General features: G+C 39.0%; 1 long non-coding RNA gene across 1 annotated transcript in view; it reads left to right on the top strand.

The window, feature by feature from the left end:
* Window positions 1-802: 802 nt before the first annotated feature.
* LOC129052990 (uncharacterized) overlaps window positions 803-17,817 on the top strand; it is a 416,772-nt gene continuing 399,757 nt past the window's right edge. Inside the window, exons 1-2 of the long non-coding RNA XR_008518119.2 lie at window positions 803-1,287; window positions 11,762-11,875. This is a non-coding gene — a long non-coding RNA (uncharacterized LOC129052990). The remainder of the gene's footprint in view (window positions 1,288-11,761; window positions 11,876-17,817) is intronic.

Below are 17,817 nucleotides of genomic sequence, written 5' to 3'. Positions count from 1 at the left end.
TCTTCCAGGGCTGATACCCTTTCTTCCATTTGATTGCATCGGCTCCTGAGGCTTCTGCATTCTTCACGTAGTTCTCGAGCCTTGGTTTTCAGCTCCATCAGCTCCTTTAAGCACTTCTCTGTATTGGTTATTCTAGTTATACATTCTTCTAAATTTTTTTCAAAGTTTTCAACTTCTTTGCCTTTGGTTTGAATATCCTCCCGTAGCTCAGAGAAATTTGATCGTCTGAAGCCTTCTTCTCTCAGCTCGTCAAAGTCATTCTCTGTCCAGCTTTGTTCCATTGCTGGTGAGGAACTGCGTTCCTTTGGAGGAGGAGAGGTACTCTGCTTTTTAGAGTTTCCAGTTTTTCTGCTCTGTTTTTTCCCCATCTTTGTGGTTTTATCTACTTTTGGTCTTTGATGATGGTGATGTACAGATGGGTTTTTGGTGTGGATGTCCTTTCTGTTAGTTTTCCTTCTAACAGACAGGACCTTCAGCTGCAGGTCTGTTGGAGTACCTGGCCAGCCATGTGAGGTGTCAGTCTGCCCCTGCTGGGGGGTGCCTCCCAGTTAGGCTGCTTGGGGGTCAGGGGTCAGGGAACCACTTGAGGAGGCAGTCTGCCCATTCTCAGATCTCCAGCTGCGTGCTGGGAGAACCACTGCTCTCCTCAAAGCTGTCAGACAGGGACATTTAAGTCTGCAGAGGTTACTGCTGTCTTTTTGTTTGTCTGTGTCCTGCCCCTAGAGGTGGAGCCTACAGAGGCAGGCAGGCCTCCTTGAGCTGTGGTGGGCTCCACCCATTTCAAGCTTCCCAGCTGCTTTGTTTTCCTAAGTGAGCCTGGGCAATGGCGGGCGCCCCTCCCCCAGCCTCGCTGCCGACTTGCTGTTTGATCTCAGACTGCTGTGCTAGCAATCAGCGAGACTCCGTGGGCATAGGACCCTCTGAGCCAGGTGTGGGCTATAATCTCCTGAGGCACTGTTTCCTAAGCCCGTTGGAAAAGCACAGTATTCGGGTGGGAGTGGCCCAATTTTCCAGGTGCCGTATGTCACCCCTGGAAAGGGAACTCCCTGAACCCTTGCGCTTCTTGAGTGAGGCATTGCCTCACCCCTGCTTCAGCTGGTGCACGGTGCTCTCACCCACTGACCTGCACCCACTGTCTGGCACTCCCTAGTGAGATGAACACAGTACCTCAGATGGAAATGCAGAAATCACCCGTCTTCTGCGTCGCTCACGCTGGGAGCTGTAGACCGGAGCTGTTCCTATTCAGCCATCTTGGCCGCCCACTTTTTAATAGGATCATTTTTTCTGGTAAATTTGTTTGAATTCCTTATAAGTGCTAAATATTAGACTTTTGTTGCATATATAGTTTGCACAAATTCTCTCCCATTCTGTAGGTTGTCTTTTTACTCAGTTGATAGTTGTTTTTTTTTTTCTGTAAAAAGCTCTTTAGTTTAATTATGTCTCATTTGTCAATGTTTTTATTGTTGCAATTGGTTTGATATATTTGTCATAAAATATTTGTCTGTTCCTTTGTCCAGAATAATATATCCTAGGTTTTCTTTCATGATTTTTATATTTTTAGGTTTTAAGTATTTAATATATCTTGTGCTGATTTTTGTCTGTGGTGTACAGAAGGCATCAATTGTCAGACTTCTGCATATGGCCAGCCAGTTAACACAGGACCATTTATTGAATAGAGAATAATTTCCTCCTTGCTTGTTTTTTGTCACCTTTATCAAAGATTAGATGATTGTAGGTGTGCAGAATTATTTCTGGGCTCTCTATTCTATTCTATTGGTCTGTGTGTCTGTTTTTGTACCAATACCATGCTGTCTTGGTTACTGTAGCCTTGTAATAGAGTATGAAGTCAGGCAACGTGATGTCTCTAGCTTTGTTCTTTTTGCTTACGATTGCCTTAGCTATTCAGGCTCTTTTTCATTTCCATACGCATTTTTAAATAGTTTTTTTCTAATCCTGTGCAGAATGTCATTGGTACATTGATAGAAATAGCATTCCTGTAATCGCAGCACTTTGGGAGGCTGAAGTGGGTGGATCACCCAAGGTCAGGAGTTCAAGACCAGCTGGCCTACATGGTGAAACCCCATCTCTACTGAAAATACAAAAATTAGCTGGGTGCGGTGGTTCACGCCTGTAATCCCAGCTACTTGGGAGGCTGAGGCAGCAGAATTGATTGAGCCCAGGAGGCGGAGGTTGCAGTGAGTCGAGATTGTGCCGTTGCACTCCAGCCTGGGTGACAGAGCAAGACTCTGTCTCAGAAAAGAAAGAAATAAAGAAATAGCATTGAATCTATAAATTCCTTTAGGCAGTATGGCAAATCTTTAAATTGCTTTAGGCAGTGTGACCATTTTAATGATATTGCCTCCTCCTATCCATAAGCATGGGATGTTTTTCCATTTGTTTGTGTCATCTCTGATTTTTTGAGCAGCATTTTGTAATTCTCATTGTAGAGATCTTTAACCTCCTTGGTTAGCTGTATTTCTAGGTATTTTATTCTTTTAGTGGCATTGGCTCTCAGCTTGGATGGCACTGCTGTATATGAAGGCTACTGATGTATGTACATTGATTTGTATACTGAAACTTTGCTTACATTGTTTGTCAGATAACAGGCTTTAGCCTGAGACTGTAGGGTCTTCTAGATACAGAATCATGTAATCTGCAAATAAGGATAATTTGACTTCCTCTTTTCCTATTGGGATGCTTTTTAATTTTTTTCTCTTGCCTGATTGCTCTGGTCAGGACTTCCAGTACTGTGTTGAATAGAAGTGGTGAGAGAGGGCATCCTTGTCTCGTTCCAGTTTTCAGAGGGTATGCTTCCAGCTTTTGCCCACTATGATGTTGGCTGTGGATTTGTCATAGATGGCTCTTAACATTTTGAAGCATATTCCTTTAATTCCTAGTTTATTAATGATTTTCAACACGAAGGAATGTTAAGTTGTATCAAAAGCTGTTTCTGCATCTACTCAGATAATTGTGTGGTTTTTCTCTTTAGTTCTGATTATGTGAAAAATCACATTTATTGATTTTCATATGTTGAACCAACCCTGCTTCCCAGAGATAAAGCCTACTTGATATGGTGGATTAGCTTTTTGAGGTACCGCTGGATTCGTTTTGCCAGTACTTTGTTGAGAATTTTTGCATCTATGTTCATCAAGGATATTTGCCTGAAGTTTTTTTTTCTGTTGTGTCTCTGCCAGATTTTAGTATCAGGATGACGCTGGCCTCATAGAATGAGTAGGGAGAAGTTCCTTCTCCTCATTTTTTTGGAATAATTTCAGTTGGTAAGGTATCAGCTCTTCTTTGCACATCTGGTAGAATTTGGCTGGGAATCCGTCTGGTCCTGGGCTTTTTTTGTTGGTAGTCTATTTATTACTGCCTCAATTTCAGAGCTCGTCTGTTCAGGAATTCAATTTCTTTCTGGTTTAGTCTTGGGAGGTCCTATGTGTTTCAGAATCTATCCATTTCTACTAAGCTTTCTAGTTTCTGTGCATAGAGGTGTTCATAGTAGTCTCTCAAAGTTTTTTGTATTTCTCTGGAATTGACGGTAATGTCCCCTTTGTTGTTTCAGATTTTGTGTATGTGAATCTTCTTATTTCTTTACTAGTCTAGCTAGCATATTATCTATCTTATTAATTTTTACAAAGAACTAATGGATTCATTGATCTTTTGTATAATTTCCCATGTCTTAATTTTCTTCACTTCAGCTCTGACTTTGGTTGTTTCTTGTCTTCTGATAGCTTAGGGGTTGGTTGGCTCTTGCTTCTCGGTTCATGAAGTTGTGAGAGTAGATTTTCAAATTCAGATCTTTCCAACTTTTTGATGTGAAAATTTAGTGTTATAAACTTTCTATCAGCACTAATTCAGCTGTGTTCCACTGATTCTGGTATGTTGTATCTTTGTTCGCATTAGTTTTAAATTTTTTCTTATTTTTTGCCTTATTTAATTATTTACCCCAAAGTCATTCAGAAGCATGTTATTTTTATTTGCCTGTAATTGTGGTATTTTGAATGATTTTCTTAGCATTTGTTTCTATTTTCATTGCCCTGTGGTCCAAGAGTGTGGGTGGCACAATTTCAGTTTTTTGAATTTGCTGATGATTGTTTTGTGTCTGATCATGTGGTTCATTTTAGAGTTTCTTCCATGTTCAGATGAGAAGAATGCATATTCTCTTGTTTTGGGATGGTGTATTAGTCTGTTCCCACACTGCTATGAAGAAATACCTGAGACTGGGTAATTTATAAAGGAAAGAGGTTTAATTGACTCACAGTTCCACATTGCTGGGGAAGCCTCAGGAAACTTACAATAATGGCAGAAGGCAAAGGAGAAGCAAAAATCTTCTTCACAGGGCACCAGGACAGAATGAGTGAAAGCAGGGGAAATGCCAGATGCTTATAAAACCATCAGATCTTGAGAGAACTCACTTACTATTACAAGAACAGCATGGGGGAAACCAATCCCAATGATTCAACCCCCATGATTCAATTACCTTTGCCTAGTCCCAACTTTGACACACAGGGATTATGGAGATTACAATTCGAGGTGAGATTTGGGTGGGGACACAGAATCAAAACACAGAGCCAAACTATATCAGTTGGAGAGTTCTGTGGATGTCTTTTAGGTCAGTTTGGTCAAGTGTTGAATCCAGGTCCTAAATATCTTTGTTAATTTTCCACCTCGATGATCTGTCCGATGCAGTCAATGGGGCCTTGAAGTCTCCCATCATTATTGTGTGTTAATCTGTGTCTCTTATTTGGTCAATAAGAACTTATTTTGTGAATCTAGGTATTCCTGTGTTCGGTGAATATATATTAGGGACAGTTAGGTCTTCTTGTTGAATCGAACCTTTTATCATTATGTAATGTCTTTGTCTTTTTAGACCTTTGTGGGTTTAAAGTCTGTTTTGTCCAAAATTAAAATAACAACCACTGCTTTTTTTCTGTTTTCCATTTGCTTGGTAGATTTTTCTTCATCCCTTTATTTTGGGTCTATTGGTGTCACTGCATGTGAGATGGATCCCTTGAAGATAAATACCATTTGGTCTTTTTTTCTTTATACCACTTGCCACTTTGTGCTGTTTATTTGAGGCATTTAGGTCATTTACATTCAAGGTCAGTATTGATATATGCACATTTGATCCTGTCATATTATTAGCTGGTTATTATGCAGACTTATTTGTGTACTTGCTTTATAGTGTCACTAGTCTGTGAACTTAAGTCTCTTTTTGTATTAGCTGGTACAAATCTTTCTTTTCTATATTTAGCACTTTTTTCAGGACCTCTTGTAAGGCAGGTCTCATGGAATAAACTTCCTCAGCTTTTGCTTGTCTGAAAAGGATATTATTTCTCCTTCCTTTTTGTAGCTTATTTTGGCTGGATTTGAAATTCTTGGTTGGAAATTTGTTTCTTTAAGAGTGCTGAATATTGGCCCTGATCTGTTGTGGCTTGTAGGGTTTCTGCTGAAAGGTTCACTGTTAGCCTAGGGAGGTTTCCTTTGTAGCTGACCTGCCTCTTCTCTTTATCTGCTTTAACATTTTTTCTTCAATTTTGACTTTGGAGAATCTGATGATTATGTGTCTTGGGGATGATCTTCTTGTTTAGTATCTTTCATGGGCTCTCTAAATTTCTTGAATTTCAATGTCAGTCTCTCTAGTGAGGTAGGGGAATTTTTCGTGGAGAATACCTTGAAATATGTTTTCCAAGTTGCTTGCTTTCTTCTTTTTCAGGGACACAAATGAGTCATAGATTTGGCCTTTTTTTATAATCCTATATTTCTCAGAAGTTTTCTTCATTCTTTATTATTGTTTTTCCTTTATTTTTGTTTGAGTCATTTCAGAGATCCAGTCTTCATACTCTGAAATTATTTCCTTAGCTTGGTCTATTAGGCTCTTAATACTTGCAATTGTATTATGAAATTCTTGTAGCATGTTTTCCAGATCTATCAGACCATTTTGATTCTTTTTGTGTAATGGCTATTTTGTCTATCAACTCCTGTCTTATTTTGTTTTAAATCTTAGATTTATTGGATTGGGTGTCAGCTTTCTCCCAAATCTCAATGATCTTTGTTTCTATCCATATTCTGAATTCTATTTATGTCATTTCAGCCATTTCAGCCTTGCTGCAAACCCTTTCTGGGAAACTAGTGTGGCCATTTGGAAGAAATAAGCCCCTCTTACTTTTTCAGTTGCCAGAGTTCTTGTAATGGTTCTTTCCCATCTGTGTAGGTGGGTGTTATTTTAAATGTAGTGTAATTTGAATAGTCAGTAGACTTCTTTTCAGGATATTTTAAGAGGGCTGAACCTTTGTGCTGGTCTATTTGTAGCTGAATTTGTCCTTGGCTTCACAGGGCTGTATATTAGCAAAACATTTTTGGTGTTGAAGTTTTGGTCTGTGATCTGGTAGGTGGTGTTTAAGCATAATGGCCAGTCGGTAAGCTCTTGCTCAGATATGTGGCTCCTCTGTACTTCTTCACGATTGCAGCTGTTCTCCCTCTCATTGCTCTGAACGTGTTGGCTCTTCTCTCAATAGAGTGTTGGCTGCAGATCTTAGCTTGGCACTCCTGGGCTGCACACTGCAGCTCTGCGTTGAGCTCAAGCTTTATGTTCCCTCTCCATCTTGAAGGCAGCAGGGAAGGGATCTTAGCAGTGGATGTGGAAGAGGGCCTTTAAGATGTCTCTTGGGGCTTCACCCCCAGAAAGCTGTGAAGCCTTTATCAATCAGTGAAATTTTCCTGTGATGGGGTAGTTTCATTGTGGACCCAAGCCTGGCAGGGGTGGGTGGCCTGCTTGGTGATAAGGAGGGAGGTTGGGTAGCTCATAGGGGAGACAGACTGGCCTCTTCTAAGGGCATCTGCAGCTTGCTGCATGTGTGGTTAATGCACTCATAATCTTTGCTCCTTCCCCAGTCTGAGGGCAGCAAGTCAGTATCCCTGTAGTGGCAGTGAAAAAGGGGATTTCAGTTGACTCTGGAAGCTCCACCTCAGAGAAACACAGAGCTAATGCTACTGGGGATGTTCAGCCAGGGGGTGGGGAAGCTGCACTGTTGGCCTGAGCTGGGTACTCTACTTGTTGAGAAGTGAGGGTTCAAGGGCTCACAGGGATAAGAGACTGAGCTCCTCTCTATATGGTGACTGTGGCATGATGAGAACACAGGTGAAGTCGTCAGGTTTTTTTGTTTTTTCCCCAGACTGAGAGCAGCAGGGGCAGAACCACAGCTGTAGCAATGTAATAGGAGCCATTAGTTGCTGCTGGAAGCCCTTTCCCAGGGAAACTCAGAGCCAGTCAGTGGGTGTGCTCAGCCATGAGGGGATTGGCTGATGAGAGGTCCTGAGCCAGGCCCTGCTTGGTGAATAATGAGGGGTTAGGGCTCACAAGGAAGAGGGACTGAATTCCTCTCTGTATGGTGGCTGTGGTGGCTGGAGGTGCCAACATACATTCGAAGTTCTTTGTTCCTTCCCCAGTCTGAGGGAGATTATGGTGTCACCACTAAAGCTGCAATGGCAGGGGGATTGTGAGTTGTTTCTGCGATTTCCTCCTCAGAGTACTTCAGGGCCACCTCCAACTAAAATGTTCAGATGGAGACAGGGTATATGTGCTGGCATCCCAGATAGGGAGGCCCTGCCCACTAAGAGTAGAGGGATCAGAGACCCTTGTGAAAAATGGTCTCTGACTGCTTTTTCGATGGGGTGGCTGCGTTGTGCTAGGGATCCATGCCAGTTCCTAGTCACCGGGCACCCTCCAGAGCCTGAAGGCAACAGCAATGAGATCTGTGAGACAGCAAAAAAAGGCACTTGCCTCTGCCTGTGGAAGCTCTGTCCTGGGAAAGTGCAGAGCTGCTACTGGACTGAGAGCCCCAGTGGAGGGTGGCTGGAGCCCTGATTCAGGAGATTCAATAAGGAGAAGTAGAATAGGGGATCCATGTAAAAGAAAAATCTGGCTGCTTTTCTGTGGGGTGGCTGCATTGTATTGGGGAGCCACATCAGTCCCTAGTCACTGCACATCCTGTGGAGCCTGAATGCAACAATGACAAGGGCTGTGAGACAGCAAAATGGTGGCTTGCCTTCTTTCCCTGTGGGAAATCCATCCCAGAGAAGTGAAGCACTACTACTGGCTCGAGGGCCCTGGTGGAAGGTGGCTGAAGTTCTGGGTCAGTGGGCCTTATCTTGTGAGGTGCAGTAGATGGAAAACCTGAAGTCTGTTGCTGCTCAGCCCCCTGGATTTAGCCCCTTTCCTAGGGGTGTGCAAGTGAGCCTGAGCTCTCCCATTGCTGGAACTGCAGCCACTAATTCCAGGATGCCTGGGGATCCAATGTATCCAAAACTCCGCATGTGCTTGAGGAGCGGCTTTGCCAAGACTCCACATAGCTCTGTGTGACAGTCTGAAGGCCTTGGTGGGGTGAGCTCAGGAGGGGATATCCTAAGCCCAGGGTTTCCAAAGGTCTATGGAAGAATTATGTGTCCCTGGGGAATCCTACTCATTTACAAATTCTCTGCCACTCCTGGGTGAGGGGTCATCCTGTCTTGTATCTCTGTTCTCTATGGTTTCAGTTATTTCCTTGATGAATCCCAGTGTGTCCACCTGGATGTTTCTGTTGAAGATCTAGTATTGACTCACCACTTTTTCTTCTCTCTGTAAGAGTGGCACATGTTAGCTGCTTCTAGTTAACCATCTTGACCCTCTGTCTTGTGGCTCATCATTTTATACTCTTCATAGGAGCTTTCACATAGCAAAAGATTTTATTTTAATGAAATTCAACTTATCAATATTCACCTTCACGGATGATACTTTTGGGGTTGTTTCTAGAAGCTCATTGCCAAACCCAGAGTCACCTAGGTTTTATCTTATTTTGTCTTCTAAAAGATTCATAGTTTTGCATTTTACAGTTAGGGCTATGATCCACTTTGAGTTAATTTTTGTGAAAGGTATGAAGTCAATGGCACAATTCATATTTTTTGCATGTAGATGCCCAGTTTTTTCAATGCCATTTGTTGAAAAAACCATTTTCCATTGAATGGCCTTTGCTATTTATTCCAATATTATATTAATATATTTGGATGGGTCTATTTCTGCACTCTATATTCTGTTCCATTGATTTGTCTATTCTTTCACCAAAATCACTTTTTTGATTACTGTAGCTTTACGGTTAGCCCTGAAATTAGACAGTATCAGTAGTCATATTTTTTTCTTCTTCTTCTATGTCATGTTGACTATTGTGGGTCTTTTCCCTTTACATATAAAATTTAGAATCAATATTTCCATATATGCAATGTAACCTGCTAGGATATTGATGAGAATTATGTTGAATTTGTGGGTCAAGTAGGGAAATATTGACATATTGGCAATATTGAGCTTTCCTGTGCATGAAAATAGAACAATTCTCTGTGTACAGTAATCCTCCTTTATTTGTGTTTTACTAGTACCTAATCTGCAAAATTTATTCAAATTTCACCAGTGGTGAAATTTGAACGTTAGAAAAACTAATATTCTTCTGGCTAAAATGCAATTCAGGATCCTCAATTGCATTAATAATGATACAATTATCACTAATGAGGGCTCTGCTCTCATGAATGAAATTAGTTGTCATTATAAAAGGTCTTAATTAAGGTAATTTGTCCCATTTCACCTCTTCTGTCTGTTCTTCCATGTGAGGAAATAGTGTTCCTCCTCTCCAGAGGATGCGGCAACAATGTGCTATTTTGGAAACATAGAGCAGCTCTCACCAGACACCAATATAACCGGCGTCTTGATCTGGGATTGCCTAGTTTTCAGAATCATGAGAAATAAATTTGTACTGTTCACAAATTACCCAGTCTATGGTATTTTTTAGCAGCATAAACAAACTGAGACAAAAATTGGTACCAGGGAAGTAGGTTGTTACTATATCAGCTACCTAAAAATGTGAAAGGAACTTTGGAAGTGGATAAAATATAGATGTTGGAACAGTTTCAAAGTCAATATTGAAAATGTAAATGAAGCATTAAGGAGCATTGTGATGAGAGATCAGAAGAGGAGGAGTGTTCTAATGAAAGCTTTAGTCTTACCTACTATCTAAGTGGTTGTGATCAAAATGTTTATACAAATACAAACAGTAAAGGCAATTCTCATGAGGTCTTAGATGGAAATAAAAAAATATATTATTAGCAACTTGAGGAAAGCACATTATTGTTACAGAGACAAGAAAAACTTGGCTGAATTGTGTCCAGAACATAGAGCTTTGTGGAAGGCTGATTTTTAAGAGCAATGAGTTAGGATATCTGGTGGGAGAAATATCTAAGCAATGTGTTCATGGCGCCGCATGGCTTCTCTTAACTGCCTATAGTAACATGTGAGAAGAGATAAATGAGTTAAAGAGACAAATGAATTAAAATTATTATTAAAAATTAATAAAAGAGAAGCAGAGTGTAAAGATTTGAAAAATTCAGCATGGCTTGTAAAATATTTTAAAAACATATTTAGGAAAGACAACCAAGTGTGTGGCTAAGCAATCTGTTGATAAGGATATTAGTATGCATAGAAGGAAGCCAGGTGTTATTGAGCAAGACAATGAAAAAATGACCTCAAAGCCATTTAGGAGATTTTCTTGGCTGCCACTTCCCTCACAGGCCCAAAGTGCCAAGACTTGGGGAACAGAAAGATGTCAAAAGAGATGCCTCTTGGGAACACAGGACCTCAGAATTTACTGCCCATTACTGCCTCAAGTCATTGCTCCCTGCGTTTCAGTGCAGTGCCCCTCGGTTGTCTCAGTTGTGGCTCAAGAGGATCCAGGTACAACTCAGGTTACCACTCTGGAAGGTACAGGCCATAAATATTGACAGCATCCACATGATGTTAACTGGGCAGGTGCACAGAATGAAGGAACTATGAAAGGGTGGCTACCTCCATCCATATTTCAAAAGATGCCTCAGAGAGCCTTGGTGCTCAAGCAAGAATGCCACAGAGCTCAGGCCACCATAGAGAGGAACTAGGGAAATGCACAGTGGAGTTGTGGGTTGGGGTCATCCTGAGGCCTCAGAATCGTACAGCCACCAGCCTGGGAGAGGTGCAGTAATGAGAGTTCAGCCTGTGAAAGTTGCGACATAAGCTGCACCTAGCAAAGCTATGAAGGTGGAGTCCCCTGGTGCTTTGGGGAACCAAACTCTTCCAAGAGTGTAAAGAAGATGGGACATGGAGTTAAAATTTTTCCCAAGCCTTAAGATTTTAATGTGGTTTGCCCTATCGGATTTTGACATACAGGGCACCAGCTATATTCTTCTGCCATATTTCTCTATTTTGAAATGGTATCGTTTTTCTGGGCCTGTCCCACCATTGTACCTTAGAAGCACATACCTTGTTTGATTTTACACGTTCACATCTAGAAAGCAATTTGCCTCAGGATGAAATGCACCTTTGATTCTCACCCATATCTAATTTAGATATTTAGATGAGGTGCTGACTTTAGACTTTTGAGTTGGTGCTAGTACAAATTAAGATTTTGGGGTCTGCTGGGATAAAATAAATGTGTATTGTATGTGAGAAGGACATGGATTTGGGGGGCCAGGGGTTGAAATCTATGGTTTGATGTTTTTGTTATTTCTAAAATTCATGTTGAAACTTAATTCCAAATCCAATCGTATTAAGAAGTGTGGCCTTAGCAGGTGATTGAGTCATGAGAACTGTGCCCTCATGAGCTGGATTAATTTCCTTTATAAAACCTTCGATGAAGGGATTTCATCTCTTTTTGCCCCTTTCACCTCTTCCATTATGTGAGAACACAGTGTTTCTCCCCTCCAGGGTATGCAGCAACAGCACACAATCTTGGAAGAAGAGAGCAGCCTGCACTAGACACCAACCCTGCTGGTACTTTGATCTTGGATTTCCCAGCCTTCAGAACCATGAGAAATAAAGGTCTGTTGTTTATATGAATTACTGTATGTGATATTTTGTTACAGCAGCACAAACAGACTGAGACATTGAGACAGAGCTTGACATATTTGAAAAGTACTTACCAATTTGTTTTGTAGAATATCCCTGACTTTAGTTTTGTCTGACATTTTCTCATAATTAGATGATGGAACACACTTTTAACAAGCATTAGGTAGAAGTGTATTATCCCTGTATTATATGAGGGAGTAAATGATGTCTATATGGTTCATTACTGGAAATATTAACCTTAATGACAAGTGGTTACCTTCTAATATTGCCTATTTCAAGGTTACTATTTTTTGTTGTTTAATTTGGCTGAGGTTCTCTCACAATTAGATTGATGTTACACACATTTAACTAGTATTATGCAGAAGTGTACAATTCCTGTATTATATCAGGGAGTGAATGATGTCAATGTGGCTCATTATTGAAAACATTAACTTTAATGACAATCAAGTTGTTGTCTTCTAGTACTGTCTATTTCAAAGTTACTGTTTTTTGTAGCTAATAAGCATCTCTTAATAAGATATTCTCAGAAATGCAAATATCCCATTTCTTATCATGTTTTCCCATTTTAACATCCATAGATGTTTATTGCCTGCAACAATTAGTACTGTAATGTAGACTGAGATAATTGTGATTCTCTATTTCCATTTTTCATATTTAAGTGTCTATTTTAAAATCAGTTGTCTTTCCTCACCCATCTACTTATTTTTACAGTTATATACGTGTGTGTGTGTGTGTGTGTGTGTGTGTGTGTATAGTCTCATGGTTATTTGTTTTTCTATGGTTTATATCATTGTTTTTATTATTTATTTTTGTGCCCAAATTGCTCCAGATGTGGGTATTGGAAGCTACTTCAAATCGGCTTTATCTCCTTTCAACATGCCATCATAATCTTTTGAGCTCTTTATTATTCTCTGAAACCACAAGTTATCCCAGGCTAATGTTGACCTATGCTTGCATTAATCCTGGAAACAATTATTGCTACAAATATCCATAGCTTTTTTATTAGGTATTTTTAGGATTTTAGAAAACTAATATCTGTGTGGCAAGTGTGCTCATTGCCAGTAGGTTTCATTATTTCTAGGACCTCTAAGTGGACAGAACTATCTCAAATATACAAACATGTCTCTTTTTGTTTTATATACAAAACAAATATATATATATATATATATATATATACACCTTATCTATAAAATATTCTGCTTCTAGCTATATACATATCTAACCAGAACTAAAGGTAGCCATGTATAATTACTTAGAGGACACTAGAATTACAACTAAAATTATTCAAATATAATGACATAAAAGAAATCATGACAACAATGTTTTACCAAGTATAGAATACCAAAAATGAAGCAGAAATAGTGAAAATAACTCAGAAACTCTGAAGATGAGAAGTAAGGTAGCAAAATATTAGCTACTAACTTAAGGCAATCAACAGCAGATTTTAGCTGAAAGAAGGAAAAAATCAACAGACTTGTAAATAGAAAATTGGAGTTCATATAGTCTGAGGAGTAAAAAGAAAAATACTGAGAGAAATAAACAGAATCTCAAAGAAATGTGCATTTTAATCAAATGTACCGACATACATATTATGGAAATCACAGAGGGAGAGCTGAGGAGAGAAAAGGGCAGAAGAAAGAATGGGCAAAAACTCCCCAAATTTGATGAAAAGCATTAATTTACCAATTGAAGTAGCTCAATGAACTCACAGTAGAATTATTTCAAGAAGATCCACACCTAGACACACCCAAATCAAACTGTGAAAAGACAAAGAAAACCACAGAAGTAGCAAAATAAAAAATGACTTATCACATACAAGGACTCTTCTAACTTCTCATCAGAAACCATAAGACCAGAAAGCAGTGAGATCACATATTAAAAATACTGAAAGGTAAATACTGTCACCCAAAAACTCTATAGTCAGGAAAACTAAAAGGAGGTTCAAATAGACATTCCCTGATCAAAACAAAACAAAACACAACAAATAAACAGAGGGTGTTCCTCGCTACCAGAACTACCCTACAATAAACATTAAGAAAGACTCTCAGGACGAATTAAAAGGACACAACAAAAATATTATTCCACATAAAGATATAAAGAGCACTGGAAAAAGTAACTAGACAGGTAAAAATAAAAGACAAGGCCGGGCGCGGTAGCTCACGCCTGTAATCCCAGCACTCTGGGAGGCCTAGGCAGGTGGATCACGAAGTCAGGAGATGGAGACCATCCTGGCTAACAAGGTGAAACCCCGTCTCTACTAAAAATACAAAAAAAATTGCCAGGCGTGGTGGCGGGCGCCTGTAGTCCCAGCTACTCAGGAGGTTGAGGGAGGAGAATGGCGTGAACCCGGGAGGCGGAGCTTGCACTGAGCTGAGATCGCGCCACTGCACTCCAGCCTGGGCAACAGAGCGAGACTCCGTCTCAAAAGAAATAATAATAATAATAAATAAAAGGCAATATATATGTACTTTTTGCAACTCTTTTATTCTCCTGTATGATTTAAAAGACAACCACGTGAAGCAATAATTAAAGAAATGTAAATCAAACAATGGGATTAAAAATCAACAACAGAAAAGGGTTTGGAAAATTAACAAATATTTGTAACTTAAACAATATTTGTATAAGTAACCAGTGGATAAGAGAAAAAAATTAAAAAGAAAATTTCAAAATAATTGGTGATGAATTCAAATAAAAACAAAACATACAAAAATTAACAAGATGTAGCAAATGCAGTCTTTAGGGGCATAGTTATAGCTGCAAATAAAGATTTCACAGAGGAATTTAATCTCAAATCATCAACCTAGGCTTCCACCTCAATAAATTAGAAAATAAACAGAAACATAAGCTCAAAGCAAGCAGGAAAAAAAAAAGCTACAATAAAAAATGAAAGAATAAAAAATTAGAAACAATAAATGAAATCAAAACTTGTTTAGAAATAACAATTAGCCAGAGTGACCAAGAAAGAAAAAAAAGGATAAGACTTAAATTATTCAAATCAGTAATGAAAGAGGGAAATCACTAACTAGCTTACAGAAATAAAGTGGTTTGTAAGGAAATATTTTGAACAGTTGTATGTGTATAAATTAGACTACTTAGATAAAATATATGCATTTTTGGAAGAACCTCAAATACTAAACCTGATTCAAGAAAAATAGAAAATACTGATAGATTTCTAACAAGTAAAGATATTGAATTAGTAATAAAAGTACTTTCCACAAAGAAAACATCAGGCCCATATTTCTTTATTGAGAAATTCTATCAAATACTTAAATAAAAATGAATACAAATTACTCACAAAACATTTTAAAATATGACAAAATAATATAAGAACACTCTCTAAACACTCTCATTCCATGAGGCCAATATTACCCTGATACCAAAACCAGACAAGGACATCATAAGAAAAAAAAAATACAAAGCATTACACTTTATGGCTATAGATTTTAAAAATCCTTAACACAATATCAGCAAATAAAATGTAGAAATATATAAAAATAATTACAGACCATGGCTGTGTGGGCTTTATTTCAGGGATGCAAGAAAGGTTTAATAATTCAAAATCAGTCAATGTAATCCACCATATTAACAGGCTAAGAAAAAAAAAGTATAACTATGTCAATTGACAAAGAAAAGCATTTGAGGCTGGAGGCAGTGCGTTATGCCTGTAATCCCACCACTTTGGGAGGCCAAGGAGGGAGGATCACCTGAGGTCAGGAGTTTGAGACCAGCTTGGCCAACATGGCGAATCCCCATCTCTACTAAAAATACAAAAATTAGCCGGGCATGGTGGCGTGCGCCTGTAATCCCAGCTACTCGGGAAGCTGAAACAGGAGAATCACTTGAACCCAGGAGGCACAGGTTGCAGTGAGCCGAGATCACGCCACTGCACTCCAGCCTGAGTGACAGAGCAAGACTTGGTCTCAAAAAAAAAAAAAAAAGAAAGAAAGAAAGAAGTTTTGATCAGGGAATGTCTATTTGACCCTCTTTTTAGTTTTCCTGAGTATAGAGCTCAGGAAAACAAAATTTAACACCCATTCATAATAACAATTCTCTGAATATTATAAATAATGGGAATTTTCTTACCATTATAAAAAATCTAAAAAAATCCTACAACTAATATTATGCATAATGGTGAAAGACTGGACGTATTTCCCTTATAATCAGGAACAAATAAAGAATGTTCACACTTATTACTCTTATTTATCATAGTGCTGGACAGTCTAGCTAGTGCAATAAAGCAACAGATGGTGCTGAAACAATTGGATTAGGCAAATAATATAAGCCTCAACCTAAACCTCACACCTTATATAAAGGTTAACTTAAAATGTATCATGGACTTAAATTAAAACATATGGCTCTTTTTAAAAAAAGGAGAAAATCTGAAACCTAAGACTAAGTAAAAAGTTTTTAGATTTGATATCAAAGCACAGTCCATGCAAATAAAATTAATATATTAGCCTGCATCACAATTAAAACAAATGCTCTGTGAATGACCCTGTTAAGAGAATCTAATGACACACTAAAGAGTGGGAGGAAATATTTTTAAATCACATATCTGACACAGGACTACTATGTAATATGTGTAAATAATACTCAAAGCTCAACAGTTGAAAAACAATTAGAATATGAGAGAAGATATGAACGGACATTTCACCAATGAAGATATGCAGATGAAAAATTAGCATATGAAAAGTTGTTTATCATCATTAGAAATTAGGGAAATGCAAATTAAAATCACAATGAAATACTACTACACACTTATCCAAATGGCTACACTAAAAAATAGTGACAACACCATATACTGGCCAGAATGTAAAGAAATTGGATTATTATGCATTGCTGGTGAGTATATAAAATTGCAACAGTGACTGTGGCAAACAGTTTGACAGTTTCTTAAAAAAGTAGACATCAACTACCATACAACCCAGCAATGCACTCCTAGGCATTCATCCCAGAGAAACTAAGACAGATAAAGGGTCTTTAAATAGATGATAGAGTTAAAATAAAGTCATTATGGCGTGCCCTAACCCAATATGACTGATGTCCCAAAATCAAAGGAAAATTTGGACAAAAGCATTTATAGAGAAAAGATGGCCACCTACAAGCCAAAGACAGACGCCTAGAACAGATCCTTCGCTAATGGCTAACAAAAGAAGTCAACCCTGCCAACATCTTTGTCATTCTTCAAGGCTCCAGAATAGTAAGAAAATAAATTCTTTAAATCACTCAGGCTTTGGCCGGGTGCAATGGCTCATGCCTGTAATCATAGCACTTTGGGAGGCCAAGGCAGGAAGATTAACTGAGGTCAGGAGTTCGAGACCAGCCTTGCCAAAATGGTGAAACCCTGCCTCTTTGAAAAATACAAAAAAAAAAAAAAAAAAAAAAATTAGCCAGGAGTGATAGCTTATGCCTGTAATCCCAGCTACTCAGGAGGCTGAGGCAGGAGAATCACTTGAACCCGGGAGGTGGAGGTTGCAGTGAGCAAAGATTGCGCCACTGCACTCTAGCCTGAGCAACAGAGTGAGATGCCATCTCAAATAAATAAATAAACAAATAACTCAGCCTTTGTTACATTGTTCTGGCATTCCTCGCAAACTAATACAGATATGTGATGGTTAATTTCATATGTTAATTTGACTGGGCCACAATGTTCAAATATTTGCTCAAAAGCCAGACTGAATTTTGACGAGATTAACATTTAAATCAGTAGACCTTAGGAAAGCAGCTCTAGTGCTCTCATTAAGCCTTTACCTGGCCAGAAGACAAATGTACATCATTGTGTAGAGCATCCAGCCCCACCCAATTCCAGCTGCTGAAAGACAATTCCACCAAGCTTTTGTGTTTTGATTAAGCCTACCCCAGGCCATGAAGTGAGCTCACATCCATGTACATCTGTGGAGCAAATGCCTCTGGCT

Source organism: Pongo abelii, chromosome X (assembly GCF_028885655.2).
Source record: "Pongo abelii isolate AG06213 chromosome X, NHGRI_mPonAbe1-v2.0_pri, whole genome shotgun sequence".
Classification (NCBI taxonomy): domain Eukaryota; kingdom Metazoa; phylum Chordata; class Mammalia; order Primates; family Hominidae; genus Pongo; species Pongo abelii.
The sequence above is the reverse complement of the archived record's forward strand: the minus strand, read 5'-3'. Positions and strand labels throughout refer to the sequence as shown.